The sequence below is a fragment of the Otolemur garnettii genome, unplaced genomic scaffold (genome assembly GCF_000181295.1).
Source record: "Otolemur garnettii isolate 467f Iridium unplaced genomic scaffold, OtoGar3 scaffold00001, whole genome shotgun sequence".
Taxonomy (NCBI): Eukaryota; Metazoa; Chordata; class Mammalia; order Primates; family Galagidae; genus Otolemur; species Otolemur garnettii.
Window position 1 is genome coordinate 15,867,362 of NW_003852396.1, and position 16,189 is coordinate 15,883,550.

A 16,189-nucleotide genomic window follows, 5' to 3' on the forward strand; every position below is an offset into this window, starting at 1 on the left:
TTTTTTTAATCAACATAACGTGTCATGGAAGTTTAACTGAGGTTCAAGTGTATCATGAGATAAAAAAGGTTGAAAAACAGTGGGCTATAGAAAAGGAAAAAATACCTATAAATCACATATCTAATGAAGAACTAGTATTTAGAATACATAAGGAAAGTCAACAGCAAAACAGTAAACAGTCCAATGAACAAATATTTTGCAGAAGATGACATACGGGCAGCAAAAAGCACATCAGCCATTAGGGAAATGCTAAATCAAATCACAACAGGCTGCCACTGTACGACTATCAGAATGTGCAAAATAAAACAAGAGTGACAACACCACACAGCAAGGAGTCCGAGGAACTGGAGCACTCATGCATTGGGGGTGGAGATGTGAAATGGGACAGCCCTTCTGGAAAACAGTTTGGCAGTTTCTTGATAAGCTAAACAAGCAACTACTACCCAACTCAGCAATGACAGCCCCAGGTTTATCTCTGAGAAATGAAAAATTAAGTTTACACAAAAACCTGTACACAGATGCTTACAGCAGCTTTGGCAGTAACATTAAAAACTGGAAACAATACAGACGTCCTCACCTATGGATACAGGCAATATATCCATACCATGGAATACTACTCAGCCATAAACAGGAACAAACTAGTAACACATGAAACTTGGATAAATTTCCAGGGAATTTATACTGAGTGCAAAAAGCCAACCCCAAAGGACTGCACACTGTATGATTTCATTTATATAACATTCTTGAAATGACAAAATTACAGAAACGAAGAATAATTTAGGGGAGAAGGGTAACTTGGTAAAAAGTGAGTATGGCTATAAAAGGACAACATTAGGGGTCTTTCTGGAGAGGGAAACATTCTGTGTCCTGACTATATCAATGCTCTTATTTTTGTTCATACTACACTACTGTTTTACTACTGGGAGAAATTGAATCTCCATCATTTCTTGTAAGTGTATGTGAATTTACAATTATCTCCAAAGGAAAAAGTTCAATTTTTTAAAAAAGCAATTATTCACACAGCCAATAGGTATATATAATTTTTTCATCATTAGTCATCAGAGAATTGCACAATGAAATAAGCCCCCACACACACTATAAAGACAAAAACGGTGATCCAGACGTGCTGGTGCGAATGTGGGAAACTGCAGCTCTCACACATTGTTCATGAGAATGTAAAATGTTACAGTTACATACTTGGGAAAACTGACAGTATCTAATAAGACTAAATGTACCTACTCTATGACCCAGCAATTCCATTCCTGGATGTGTACCCAAAAGAAATAAGTGCTTATTTCCATCAAAAGATATATTCACATACTGGAACACCCTAAATGTCTACTAACAGTAAAGTGGATAAATGGTACATTATTTACCAGATGGGTAGACCAAACTGTACAGTCCTTTGTAAGAAACGGGGAATTTCTAACACAACACAGGAGATAACCCAGGACCTTATCATCATTGTGCTCTAACCCACAGCTTCCCTCCACGGATTGTAAGTGGCTAAAATACTGACCCTCTCAGGAGTCTGGTTAGACCAGCCAGAACTGGGGTAACAGCAGGGAGATCACCACCTCAGTCTTCCCCAGTGTGCCACTCATCCTTACCATTTTCTACATGCGCCACAGCATCCGAGAGCACGAGAAAGGTTAGGAAGCACTGATGTAATCAAATAGCACACTGGAACTTACGCTAGCCACGTAACAATTTTGTACTAATGTATAAAATCATCATTAGCGATACCACATTTTATATCAAAGGTTTTGTAATGTTCATATGTTTTCATCAAATAATTCTCATTAATTCTTTATAAATTTTTCAAAGATGCATACAAAGATTTTGCTAAAATCTTTTTCCACGATAGTTAAAATACATACTTGGGGCTCGATGCCTATAGCTCAAGTGGCTAGGGCATCAGCCACATACACAGGAGATGGTGGGTTTGAATCCAGCCGGGCCTGCCAAACAATAATGACAGCTACAACCAAAAAATAGCCAGGCATTATGGCAGGCGCCTGTAGTTTCAGCTACTTGGGAGGCTGAGGCAAGAGAATTGCTTAAACCTAAGTGATTTGTCTCTGGGTTTAAAAAAAAAACCCAGACTCTGTCTCAAAAAAAAAAAAAAAACACATACTCGGATTTGTTTACTTACATTTATATAACCTGGTTTTAGAAGACTAGTTATTAACCTAGGAAAATAAGTAAAAATACATAAAGTAAAAAGACAGACTAAGGAACAGACAGGACATGTGTAATGAACACAGAGAACAAACACTAGTGTCAGACACCGGTGATCTCCAGCGGGTAACAGAGTTTTAATTTTCCTCTCGATAGTTTCCACACTTTTTACAAGAAATGTATGTTACAATTTATGATACTGAGGAGTGAACAAGTGTAAGAAAGTAAGGATTAAATATTACAGTAAAAATCTGAATAAGGAATGGAAATAATCAGCATGAAACTAAAAAATAATCAGATCTGATTTTCAATCTTAACTCTACAATTATTCCTTTGAAGAATCTTTGTTTAGATTCTCATTAGATTTCAAAACTCATTTCTTAAATAAAGAAGTTAAATTAAATAACACAAAGAATTCTTTTTTTCCACCTCTAAAGTTATACATATAATAATAAATGGCACTGGAAAAACTGGTTATTTGTGTAGAAAAAAATTAACTTTAACCCTGCCTCATACTATACACAAAAATTAACTTGAGATAGATTATAGATCTAAATTTGAACATTATAAAACAAAAAAGTGTTTAAAAGAAAACATAAGTCACTATCTTCATAAATATTCCAGGCAAGAGTCAAAAGACAGAGGTAACATTAAGCAAAGTTCACCAAAGGCAAGAAGGGAGACCATGACTGACACACAGGCTAGACTAGAGAGTGACGCAAAACTACAAGTGCAGGCCCCCAATTTAGGATAACTCTTTATAAGAGCATCACCACTAAACACCCGTCAGGACTATGTGCATTTCATTTTATTCTCTTATAGTCCCTTGTTTGTCCCTGGTCTGTTTCCCCATGTGATTAAGGGTGCACTTTGCCACAGTGAGGATTTACCAGTATTGGAATCACACTCTACGGCCATGGACTAGAACAAAGGGGCTGGACCCATGATCTTCACCTTATTGGTACCAAACTCTGAATTAGCCAAAACTGTGAGCCCCAGAGCTTGTTCACTAACCTCTTACAAAAGAGTTCCTTTCTAAAGAGCCTGACCATTCTAGGTTCAGGGGGAGAAAAAATGTTCACAATTAAAGTAGATTTTAGGCTGCATCCATTTTAATCTTTCATAAAATAATCACTAGCAAATAATGATTTGTTTAAAGCAGTATCACTCAACCTAGGCGCTACTGACACTTTGGCCCATATCATTTGTTGGGGGGAGTTGGGGAGGTGGGAACCTATGCACCCACATCCTTGGCCTCTTCTTTCTTTTTTTTTTTTTTTTGAGATAGAATCTCACTATGTCACCCTCAGTAAAGTGCCGTGGTATTACAGCTCATAGCAACCTCACACTCTTGGATTTAAGTGATTCTCTTGCCTCAGCCTCCCAAGTAGAAACAAGGTCTTGCTCTGGCTCAGGCTGGTCTTGAACCTGTCAGTTCAGCCAATCCACCCGCCTCGGCCTCCCAAGCGCTGGGATTACAGGCACACCGGCCCCCCTGGCCTCTACTTTCTAAATACCAGTAACATACCCTCAGTTGTGACAACCAAAAATGTCTCCAGACATTGCTAAATGTCTCCTAGGATATAAAATTGCACCTTATTGAGTGAGAATAAGTGCTTTAAAGGAAACAGCATAAAGAATTTTGATAATTTATTATCAGAATTTTTATTAAAAAAACACTTACCAGGCGGTGCCTGTGGCTCAAAGCAGTAGGGCACCAGCCCCATATACCTGAGGTGGCAAGTTCAAACCCAGCCCCAGCCAAAAAGTGCCAAAAAAAAAAAAAAAGGAAGGAAGAAAGAAACACTTAACAGTGTACTTGCTTTGAGCCAGGCACTGTCCTAAACACCATAGAAACGTTAACTCAATATTTGTAACAATCTGTGAGATGACATGATTATTATCCCCTTTTGAGAGATAAGAAAACATTGAGAGAGATTAAAGTTGCCCAAGGTCACAAAACTAATAAGTAGCAGAACAAGGATTGAAGTCAGGCAAGTTGCTCTCAAACTACCACTTGATATCAAAGTCAAATATATCCTAAATGAAGAGAAATATCACTAACCTATGGTGCATGTTATAAATTAAAACCTGTGACTTGATATCCCCTAAAGGAGGTTACTCATCTCTATTTTCCTATAGGGAAAATACAACAAGACATAAAAAGTAAGCTGACTATTCAGGAATAAGGTATATACACATAGACCAGTGATCTAACAGGTGGGAAGACTAGATAACAGTATCGTAATGACTCCAAGGCTGAAAAGGACATTCCCAGTCTACAGGCACTCACCATGAAAAAAGAAACATAACATTTACAAAACTAAATAAGCAAATAAAAAGTACTGATCCTGATAGAAAAGAATAGACAGCTTTCCTTCCTCTTCTAAGATTTCAGCATTTTTTTAAATAAAAGTATTTAGTAAGTAACTAGCACAGATTAGGCACTTTTAAAATGTTAGTTTCCATTACAGAATTATTCCCTTCTCCAACTCCAGTTCCTTTTTGTGTTGTACAGGTTTGTTTTATTAAGTGTTTAGAAGAGATATGTGTCTCTGGTAATCCAATTATCTGAGAGAAGAAACGGCAACTGGAAAAACTATAAAGAACTCAATTAGGCATCAAGTCCTCCCCACATTCACTAATGGTAGAATCAGTACATATTAGGAGTGTTCACCAGAACCTGTTACATGGTCAGGAAAGAACTGTACTGCATTATTCAGAGAAGTTAAGATATCAGCATGACAATCAAAACTAAACTATTTTTTTTATTTGAACACAATTGCAAGGGAGTTATTTTTACATATTTACAGGGTATATGTGCAGATTTGTTACATGGATATTTTGCATAGAGGGGAAGTCACCCAATAAGCATATTCAGTACCCATCAAGCAATATCTCAGCCCTCAGCCTCCTCCCAACCTCCATCTTTCCCCCCTTCCAAAACTCCACTATTAGTCCACGTTGGGTGTCCATGCCTACTCATTACTTAGCTCCCACTTGACTTTCTGAGTTATTTCACTCACAATAAGGGCCTCCAGTTCATTATTTTATCCTTTTTTGTGGCTGAGTAGCACTCCATGGGGTGTGTGTATATATGTTAATATTTATATACATATAAATATAAATATATATATATATACACACACACCACATTTTCTTTATCTAATCATTGCTTGATGGGACACATAGGTTGATTCCATATCTCTGCTACTGTAAATAGTGCCATGAGAAACATACATGCAGGTTATCTTTTTGATATAATTTGTTTCCCTCTGATAGACACCCACTAGTGTAACTGTGGCATCAAATGGTAGATCTATTTCGGTTCTTTGAGAAATCCCCATGGTGTTTGCCACAGATTGCAGTGATTTACATTCCCATCAACAGCGTATAAGTGTTCCCTTGTGTTTGCATCCTCGAAATACCTGTTGTCCTCTGACTTTTAATAATGGTCACTCTGAGTAGAATAAGATGGCATCTCATTGTGGTTTTAACTTAACATTTCTCTGATGACGGTGATGTTGAGCATTTTGTCATGTTTCTTGGCCATTTGTATGTCTTCTTTTGAAAACATCTGTTCATATCCTTTGCCCGCTTTGTAAGGGAGTTGTCTTTTTCTTTCCTCAGTAGCCTCTGGATGTTAGTCCACTCTTGGATGCATAGTTTGTATTTTCTCCCATCCTGAACGTTGCCTATTTATTCTGTTATTTCTTTTGCAGTACAGAAGCTTTATAGTTTAAGTCTCATTTGTTTATTTTTTATTTTGTTGCATTTGTTTTTGGGGCCTTAGTCATAAATTATTTACTAAACCCAACATCCAGAAGAGTTTTCCCTAGATTTTCTTCTATTATTTTTAGTTTCAGGTGTTACATTTAACTTTTTAATCCATCATGAGTTAATTTTTGTACATGGCAAGAGACAGGGATCCAGTTTCATCCCTTTGCATGAGGCTATCCAATTTTCCCTGCACCATTTATTAAATAGGGTGTCCTTTCCCCAGAGTATGTTTTTGTCTGCTTTGTGGAACATCAGTTGGTTGCTGATTTCTGGGTTCTCTACTCTGTTCCACTGTGTCTCTTTTTGTACCAGTGTCACACTGACTGATTACTGTACCTTATGGTATAATCTGAAGTCAGATAATGTAATGCTTCCAACTTTGTTCTTTGTACTTAGGACTGCTTTGGGGATTCAGACTTTTTGTAGATCCATATGAATTAAGATTTTTGTCCTACTTCTTTAAAAATGACTTTAGTCTTTTGATAGCAATTGCACTGAACCTGTAGATTGCTTTCAGCAGTATACTCATTTTCACAGTATCAACTTTTCTAATCCATGAGCATGAGATGCTTTCCCATTTGTTCGCTTCATCTATGATTTCTTTAATCAGAGATGTATCATTTTCTTGGTAAAGATACCCCATTGATTAAACCTATACCTAGTTTTTTTGTAATTATTATAAATGACATTAATTTCTTAGTCATTATTATTGTATAATAATGTATTGATTTTTGTACATTGATTTTTTATCTTGAAACTTTACTGAATTCACTTATGAAATCTATGAGTCTTTTGGAGGAATCTTTACCGTTTTCTAATTATAAGATCACATCATAGGCAAACAGATACTTTTCCAATTTGGATACCTTTTATTTCTTTCTCTTACCTGACTGCTCTGGCTGGGACTTCTGGGACTATGCTGAATAGAAGTGACAATAGTGGGCATCCTTGTCTTGTTCCAGTTATGACAGCAAATGTTTTGAATCTTCCTTTGTCAGTCTGATGTTGATGGTAGGTTCACAAATATGGCATTTATTGTTGTGAGTATAACACATATGTTCCTTTTATGCATAATTTAAATGTTTGTATCATGAGGGGGTTACTGGATTTTATAGAATGCTTTTCTTGCATTTATTCATATTTTTTATGTTTGTTCTTTTGAGACAGAGTCTCACTCTTTCATCCTGGGTAGAATGCCACTGCATCATAGCTCACAGAAATCTCAAACTCTTGGGCTCAAGTAATCCTCTTCCCTCACCCTCCCAAGTAGCTGGGAGTACAGGTGCCTGCCACAATGCCTAGCTTATTTTTCTATTTTTAGTACAGACAGGGTCTTGCTCTTCCTCAGGCTGGTCTTGAACTCCCGAGCTCAAGCAATCTACTCACCTCAGCCTCCCAGAGTACTAGGGAGGATTTCAGCCTCCCAGAGTACTAGGATTACAGTCGTAAGCTACCACACCTGGCCAATCGTATGGTTATTTTTCATTCTCTTTATGTGGTGAATCGCATTTATTAATTTGTATATGTTAAACCAACCTTGTATCCCTGGAATAAAACCCACTTGATTGAGGTTAATTATCTTTTTATGTGCTGCTGGATTTGTTTCCCAGTATTTTTGTTGAGAATTTTTCATCTAATTTTGTGAGATACTGGGCTGCAGTTTTCTTTTGCTGTTATTCCTTGCCTAACTTTTGTATCGAGGTGATACTTCATAGAACAAGTTAGGCAGGCTTCCCTCCTCCTCTATTTTTTATACAGTTTCAAGAGGATTGATACTAGTTCTCCTTTGTATGTCTGGTAGAATGTGGCTACGAATCTGTTTGGTCTTGGGATTTTTGTTGTTGTTGTTGCTGTTGTTGTTGAGACACTTTTTATTACCAACTTAATCTCATTACTCATTATTGGTCTGTTCAAGATTTCTATTTCTTCCTGGTTCGATGTTGACAGGCTGCATGTGGTAACAGAGGTGTTCATAGCAGTCCTAAAGAACCTTATGCATTTCCATGTTATCAATTGTAATATCTCCTTTTTCACTTCCGACTGTGTTTAAATGAATCTTCTCTCTACTTTTCCTAGTTGTTCTAGCTATCAATCCTGTTTATCTTTTCAAAGAACCAACTTTTTATTTCACTGATTCTTTGTATTATGTCTTTGGCCTCAATGTGGTTTATTTCTGCTCTGATATTTATTTATTTTCTTCTGCTAGCTCTGAGTTTGGTTTGTTCTTGTTTGTCTAGTTCCCTGGTGCCTTACTAGGTTGTTAACTTGTGCTCTTTCTGCTCTTTTAATGTAGGCATTTAGCGCAGTGAACTTTCTTCTTAGCACTGCTTTTACTGTATCCCTGAGGTCTCAATATATTGTCTCTATTTTCATTCACTTCAAATTTTTTTTCATTTCTGCTATGATTTCATCATTAATACAAACATCACTTAGGAACAGGGTGTTAATTTTCATGTATTTGTATCATTCTGAGAGTTCTTCTCTGTATTAATTTCTAGTTTTATTCTACTGTAGTCTGAGAAGAAAACTGATAATTGTTTTAAGTTACTGACATTTGTTTGCAGCCTAACATATGGTCTATTTTGGAAAATGTTCTATAAGCTGATGAAAAGAATATATATTTTGTGTCCAATTTAAGTCCAGAGTTTATTTGCTGATTTTCTGCCTTGATGATCTGTGTAGTGCTAACAAGGGGATGTTGAAGTCCCCCACAATTGTTGTATTATTTTCTATCTCTTTTCTTAGGTCTAGTAGTATTTGTTTTATTAATCTGGGTATTCTGTTATGTATATTTACATATGTATATATATTTAGAATTGTTATATCTGCTTAAGTTGATCCCTTTATTATTATATAATGACCTTCTTCGTGTATTTTTACTGTTTTGATTTAAAGTCTGTTTTAACTGATATAAGCACAGATGCTCCTACTTGCTTTTGGTTTCCGTTTGCATGGAATATCATTTTCTACCCTGTTACCTTGAGTATATAAGAATCTTTACCAGTTAAGTGAATTTCGTGCGGGCAGTATATAATTACATTGTTATTTTATCCTTTCTACCAATCTTTATCTTTTAAGTTAAGCAGTTAATCCATTTATAGTCAAGAGAACTCTGTAGGGGGAGAGTAGCCTCATCTCCACCAATGGAGCTGCAGCTGTACTCTGAAACCCAAGAACAGTCATCCTCTGGTATACTTGGTCAGACCTCCATGGGAGGAGCTGTGGCTATGTCCACAACTTTGGGTGGGGGTTGGAAAAGCCTCCTCTCTATGTCCAGCCCAGGCTGCTAAAATTACTTGGCCACTGGAATAGAGTCACACTCCCTACTTACCGAGCCAGGCACAACACCATGTCTTAACTAGAAACAGCACAGTCATTCTTCCTCCGGTGGGGAGCTCTCAGGCACAGATAAAGCGTGCACTCTTGTCCCCTTTCTCAAGGGATGCCCCCTTGGCGAAATGCCCTTCCCCAAGGGCTTGCTTCCCTGACTGAGCAAAGGAGCAAGCAGGGCCAGCAATGTCAAATACAGACTGGTCCCAAAGTCATCCCTGTCCACAGATCTTGCTGCCTGAGAGAAACATAGCTTCAGCCAATCTCCTCCCATTTCAGTCTAGTAAAGGGAGGACACTTAGTTACAGTGCCTACAACCAGAACACACTCCACACTCACCACATGATTCTGGTTATAGGGGGGCTTCCCTTCCTCCAGATCTGGTGCTTGAAATCTCTGGTCCAAGACTCAAATGCTCCCAGCAGCCACTGCTGCCAGGTCACCAATCACTGAGCAGCTTAATATGAGCCTGTTGAAAATGTCATCCTCCTGTTGGTCCCCAGGCCACGATAATGCCTGCAACTTTTCCTGGTGCCTATACCTCTCCCGACCTCTCCCCAGGTTAGCACCAGGGTCTGGGAAAATCAAGGTGTTCTCCAGTGGAAAAGTGTAGAGTCTGTCCCTCCCCTACACTGGGGCTTCACTCACTCTTCTCAGCCAAAGGCCACCACGCAGGCTGCTTGAGTACCTTTTCTTCCCTAGGATCCTTTGTTTCTTTCTTTCTTTCTTTCTTTCTCTGTTTGTTTTTTTGGTGAATTTCCATATTTCTTCTTGAATAAAAGCTCCCAGTGTTACTGTCTGCACGGTTTTACTATTTCCATGTGGAAGAGTCTAGCTAACAAAGCCCCTAATACACCATCTCTGGGGGGAGGGGAGGATAATACCTAAGCTACATTTTGCAGCCCCAACAGATTCAAAATGAAAACAGAATTTCAATGAAGGGAACTAAATTAGAGTATTCATCTATGGTAAGAAGACATCCTGTGTTTTTTCTCTAAAAAATTTCAAAGTCCCTTTAAAAAATAAAACTTTGTTTTTAAAAAATATTTATCATAACAAAAAAGGTAGAATTACTTTGTTGCCACCAATAAGTTTACGTTGTATATAACAGTTAATTTTATGTGTCAACCTGACTAGGCCAAGGCATGCCCAGACTTTTGTTCATACATCAGTCTGGATGTGTAGGCAAAGGTGTTTCTAGGTAAGATAATTTTCCCTTATATGAATTGCCCATATCCAACCAATTGACCTGAATAAAACAAAAAGATAAGCTCCTACCTGATTTAGTGAGCTATGACATTGGTTTTTTTCTGGTCTTCCCATGAGCTCTCTTGGTTCTCCAGCCTGCCACCTGCACAGCTTGTCAATTCTCAGCCTCCATAATTGTGAGACGGTTCTTTTTTTTTCTGAGCCAGAGCCTCAAGCTGTCACCCTGGGTAGAGTGTCATGGCATCACAGCTCACTGCAACCTCCAACTCCTGGGCTCAAGTGATGCTCTTGCCTCCATCTCCCAAGTAGCTGGGACCACAGGTGCCCACCACAACACCCGGCTATTTTTTGGTTGCAGCCGTCATTGTTGTTTGGCGGGCCTGGGCTGGATTTGAACCCGCCAGCTCAGGTGTATGTGGCTGGAGCCTTAGCCATTTGTGCCACAGGCACCGAGCCGGGACAGTTCTTTTCTTTCTTTCTTTTTTTTTTCTCTCACTCTCTGTCTCTCTGTCTCTCTCTTCCTCTCTCTCCAATGGATTCTCTTTCTATGAAGAACCTTAATATGCTACATCTGAATTGCTTCTAACATTTATATTTTTAAGGTTAAAATTATAAGCTACAACAGCCAAATATAAATATCAGAAACAAAACCACAGGTACCACAAATCAATATTTACCTATCTTTTCACAATTTTCAAAGCTTTTATATATGTACAATCTCATATGATTCCCACAGCAAGCTATGATCTTGTTGTGCCTTATATCCAATGCCCTACACCAACTGCCTCTTCAGATACAGACAATCAGCTTATTAAAAATAAAACAAACCAAAAAAACTAGGGCAGCTTGTTAATAGTATGTGTGGGAGGATACAAGCAAAGCTTCAAAAGTTTCCCTTAACTATTCACTGCAAAGCCTCCCTATAATGAAAATCATATAAGCTTGATGACCACCAAGCCTTATATACTTCACCTATAATTTCCTTACCCTTCTACACTTTCTAATTTATATAAAGCTTGAGATAGGCTTCCAAGATAAACATGAAAATATACTTAAGATACAATATGGAAACAAAATACAATCATAAGCAAGACTCAGTTTAAACCCTGCCTTGATATTTACCCTTGTTCCAAAATGACTAAGTAAAATTAATATTTCAGGTACCTAATACAGGGGCAATCTTGAAAACATACCTGTCACTTCAGCTTTTACTGATATAACTCACCACACAGCACTACAACTTTAAGCCAAAACAAATTTTTATACCCTGTCATCTTCTTTACACTTAAATACAGGTATCATGGACACTAATATAGAATATCTTTCTTCATTAATGAAAAAGTTCTAATAATATGTTTCTTATTGAAGAACTTTATTCAGATGAAAATTAAAAGTATGCATATTTATCCCAGTCTCTCCAATAGGAATATTGGATGTAATCAATTAAATCCTTAAAACAGAACTCAAGCAAACTAAGAGTTCCAGCCCAGGAAGTAGGAACCATTTGAGCAAGAAAAGAAATCACAGACAATGGGCAACTATCTTGACAAAAAAAAATCAACTGCTCCACCATTTATTGACATATAAAATTCCACTAACAGAAAACAATGCCTTTCTCAAAAAGCTTAAATTACACTTCCACTCAAACTGAAATCTAATAATTAGTCCACCAACTATTTGTAGATATAAAATCCTATACTATTTTTGATAGGTTAACCTTGACCCCCTACTTGAAGCATAAAAGAAATCTAACCATGAAATAAGAGAAAAGAGGCCCGGCGTGGTGGCTCAGGCCTGTTGTCCCAGCACTGTGGGAAGCCGAGGCGGGTGGATCACCTGAGCTCAGCCAAGTTGGAGGCCAGTAGTGGAAGACCAGCATGAGCCAGATTGAGCCAGAGTGAGACCCCATCTCTACAAAAAAAAAAAACAGCTGGACGTTGTGATCCCAGCTACATGGGGGGCAAGAGAATCACTACAGGAGGAAGAAGCAAAAAAAATAAATAAACTTTAAAAAAAAAAAAAAGCTTCAAATTAAGATAAAGTGAAAGCCAGCAGAAATTGAAAGCAAAAATTTAAAAAAAAAAAAAATTTTTAAAGAAATAAGAGAAAAGAGAACAGAAAAAGAAAGCTTTTAAAGATGCCTGACTTCTTAGACTTCATAATTTTGCCCAAAGCCACGTTTACCTTTATATGGATAAAGGAAAATAGAAGTTGTTCAAAACAGTTTTTCTAAAATTTGTAACTAAAATTTTGTGACGACCATAATTTAAAATACAAACTTTATTAGAAGGAAACTTCTATGTCAGAGAATATATTAACAGGGGATTTGTATGCCTAACATAATGTTTTCTTACTGCCTTTGACCTTAAGTAAAAGCTAAATTTGAATGGAAAGAAATCAAATTCTTGGCCAGAAAACTGGATTTAAGAAATTATCAAATAAACTCTCTTTCTGTAAAGTAATTGCTTCTTATTTATCTCCATTTTCTCACTCCAAAGTTTGATTTTTTTGCACAAATATTAAGCCTAATACATATTCACTTACTATACATTTATATAATCACTGTCACTTCCCTGGGAAAACCTCAGATTTTCCACACTAGAATGGCCCCTCTCGCAACATAGCTCAGTAACACCCTACACATCCCCTTAACAGCACTTACCACAGTTGGAAAAATTTTTTATGTAATTCTTTAAGTTTACCTACCCCCCTAACTATAACTTCCACGTTTTCCCACTCCTGTAATTCTGACTTATTGTAGACACTCTGTCATATCTGATGAATGAGATAAGACTAGGAAAGAGAAAGGGAGTGGAAATGAAGACTCGGGGTAAACACAGTTACACTACACTCTATGAGCTCTAAAAGAAGCTATGGGAACATTGCAAAACTCAGCTTGGTCATGGCCAATTCAGTACCTCCTGTGCCTGACAGTTTCTGAGATACAGGTCTAAAAAAAATGGTCCCATTGAAGGTTTAAAAATCAAGGCTGATCTGAACAAGCTTCTTTCATCTCTGCCAAAAGATACAGAATCCTTCAAGGAAAACTCCCAAAGTGGACCCATCACAAACCAAACCCCAAAGATCCAGTTGGATTCAAGAAACCAAAGCAAACTAACAAATGTAATAAATCAAAACACTACACAAAATAAATGGCAATAAGCTGACAACACTGTAAACTCAGCACTCTGATAAAACGACCTTACTCAAAGCTGATAACACTTCACCTAGCATTATTCCTTACAATATTTTTTCACATATAAATTCTTTAAAGTCCATTTTACTGAGTTACTGAATATTTTTCAATTCTGCTACAAGCAAAGTTAATTAAAATCCATACTCATTCATTTCAATTATTGATTCTCCACAAATATAATTATGAGAAAAGAAAGGGCCTCCTATATCATATATATATTATAATGTCAATTTACAACACTACTTTGACTCATTATTCAGGCTCATTAACAAATACTTATTAACTACTTTCCTAGTATCCCAAGGTAAAACAAATTCATTTCATATTACATGAAGTTTTCAAAGAGGCACAAATCTCAATTACAACATTCTTTCAATGAATAGAAAACAAACTAAGATTAGTGATTAATCAAAAGACTATTTAAAAGTTTAACCAAACAGAAATTCAAATAAGTTTCAAATACAGTGTTATGATAATTGAAGAAAAATGAGTCTAAATATTATAAAAGCCTTAACCATCAAAGTACCAACCACTTTATGCACTACTATGTGCCTTAGGGATGTGAACATATTTCACTCTATACCAGTGGTTTCCATCCTTCTTGGTAGCAGGGACTGGTTTCATGTAAGACAATTTTTCCATGGATCAAAGGATTGAGGAGGTTTGATGTGAGTCTGCAAGCAATTGATTTATTACAGTCTTACGGCCCCTGTGCAGTCAAACCTCTCTGTTAATGATGTTTGCAGCCACTGCTCATCACCACCTCAGCTCCACCTCAGATCATTAGGTATTAGTCTCTCAGAAGGCATCTGCAACTCAGATCCCTCCTGTATGCAGTTTATAGCAGGGTTCATGCTCCTATAAGAATCTAATGCTATTGATAATCTGACAGGAGGTGGACCTCAGCTAGTGATATAAGCAATGGGGAGCCACTGTAAATACAGATGAAGCTTTGCTCACTAACCCACTGCTCACCTCGTGCTGTATGGCCTGGTTCCTAACAGACCACGGAATGGTACTAGTCTATAGCCCGGGGTGGTGACTGCAGCACTACACTACACAAGTAATGCAAGTAACTGTAACACAAAACAATTGTACCAACACATTGTTTAAAGTTCTTTGTTAAACAATCAGTTTAATTAATTCCCCTTCTCTAATTACCACCTAACAAAGTGTGTGATAAGTACTCAATAAATAATTGAATAAATGATCAATCTATCATCTAAGTCTTGCCACTTCTTTGATCACTTCCAAGCTTGAACAGATAAGTTTATACAACATAAATTTGTGCTCCAGCTTTTCAATCCACATTCTCTTGTCATAATCAATAAAAGCAAATATTCATATATATTGCTTATGCAACTGGGGCAAGAATTTTTTTCTCAGAGTCATGATTCATAAAAAGAGAAAGTCAACCAGGAACAACAGTAGCTCACACCTGTAATCCCAGTACTTGGGAAGCTGAGGCAGCAGGATCACGAGGGGAACTAATCAATCAATGCTTCTGTGCACATACAGAAATAGCACTCAACAAAAATCACATAGGTGGGGGGGAGGAAATAAGGATAAATTCACACCTAACAGATACAAGGCACTGTCTGGGTGACAGGCCCACCTATAACTTTAAAACAAACAGTACAAAAGCAATGTATGTAACCAAAACAATTATATTCCCATAATATTCTGAAATAAATAAATAAATAAAGTCTATTCAATAATTTTTTTAAGTAACAAAAAAAATAGTAAGGATATGAAGGCTTTAAAACTTTTTTTTAATCAAACACCCATTTTAATGAAAACCTAATCTCTCAGAAATATGAACAGTGATGGGTCATAATCATTTAGAACCTATATTTCAATATTTATTAATTTTTATCCCTTATCTGTGATAACAAAAGAGGGAAATAATGGTAAACTAGATTTAGCCATCTATACTCAGAGATAGCTGCCACAGAAAAGAGTTGAGAAAGTATTTACTGTGATAGTAAGCCTTCACCTCTCAACTTGAGACCATGTGCTAGATGTTATACTTTGTATTCAACAAAGAGCAGCTAAAGAATAACAAGTCACATATAAAAACCAAGTTCAACAAATGCAAATTGTTACATTAGTGAATAAGAAAATTGATCACTGATTGTTCATTTTAAAAAAAAAAGGCCAAACACTCCTCGCATCTCCAAAGGGATAGTGTAAAAATCATTGCTTAGTTATTAAATAGAGATAAGGAGAGTACCTCATTTACACAACTATAAACTAGATCTCAAAGCGGGGTTATGCACTAATTTACAATTTCATGATCTCCAAAGTCAGATAATACAGACAGATACTCTCAGTAGTTTTCAATTTTCAATGACTTCAGGGTTTCTTGTGTTTTTTTTAAAGCAAAAGCAAAAATAAATGCCTGTTACCTAAATTTCAAAGTCTCGTTACTATTCTTGCTTCCTCTAGAAAACCTGCCAAATCACTGTCTTTTTTTTTTTTTTTTTTTTTTTT

The 16,189-nt window shown here is 36.8% G+C and overlaps 1 protein-coding gene across 2 annotated transcripts in view; it reads right to left on the minus strand.

Moving 5' to 3' along the window:
- Positions 1–16,189, minus strand: part of TMEM135 (transmembrane protein 135) — a 242,961-nt gene that overhangs the window by 219,427 nt on the left and 7,345 nt on the right. The gene's annotated exons all lie outside the window — the stretch shown is intronic.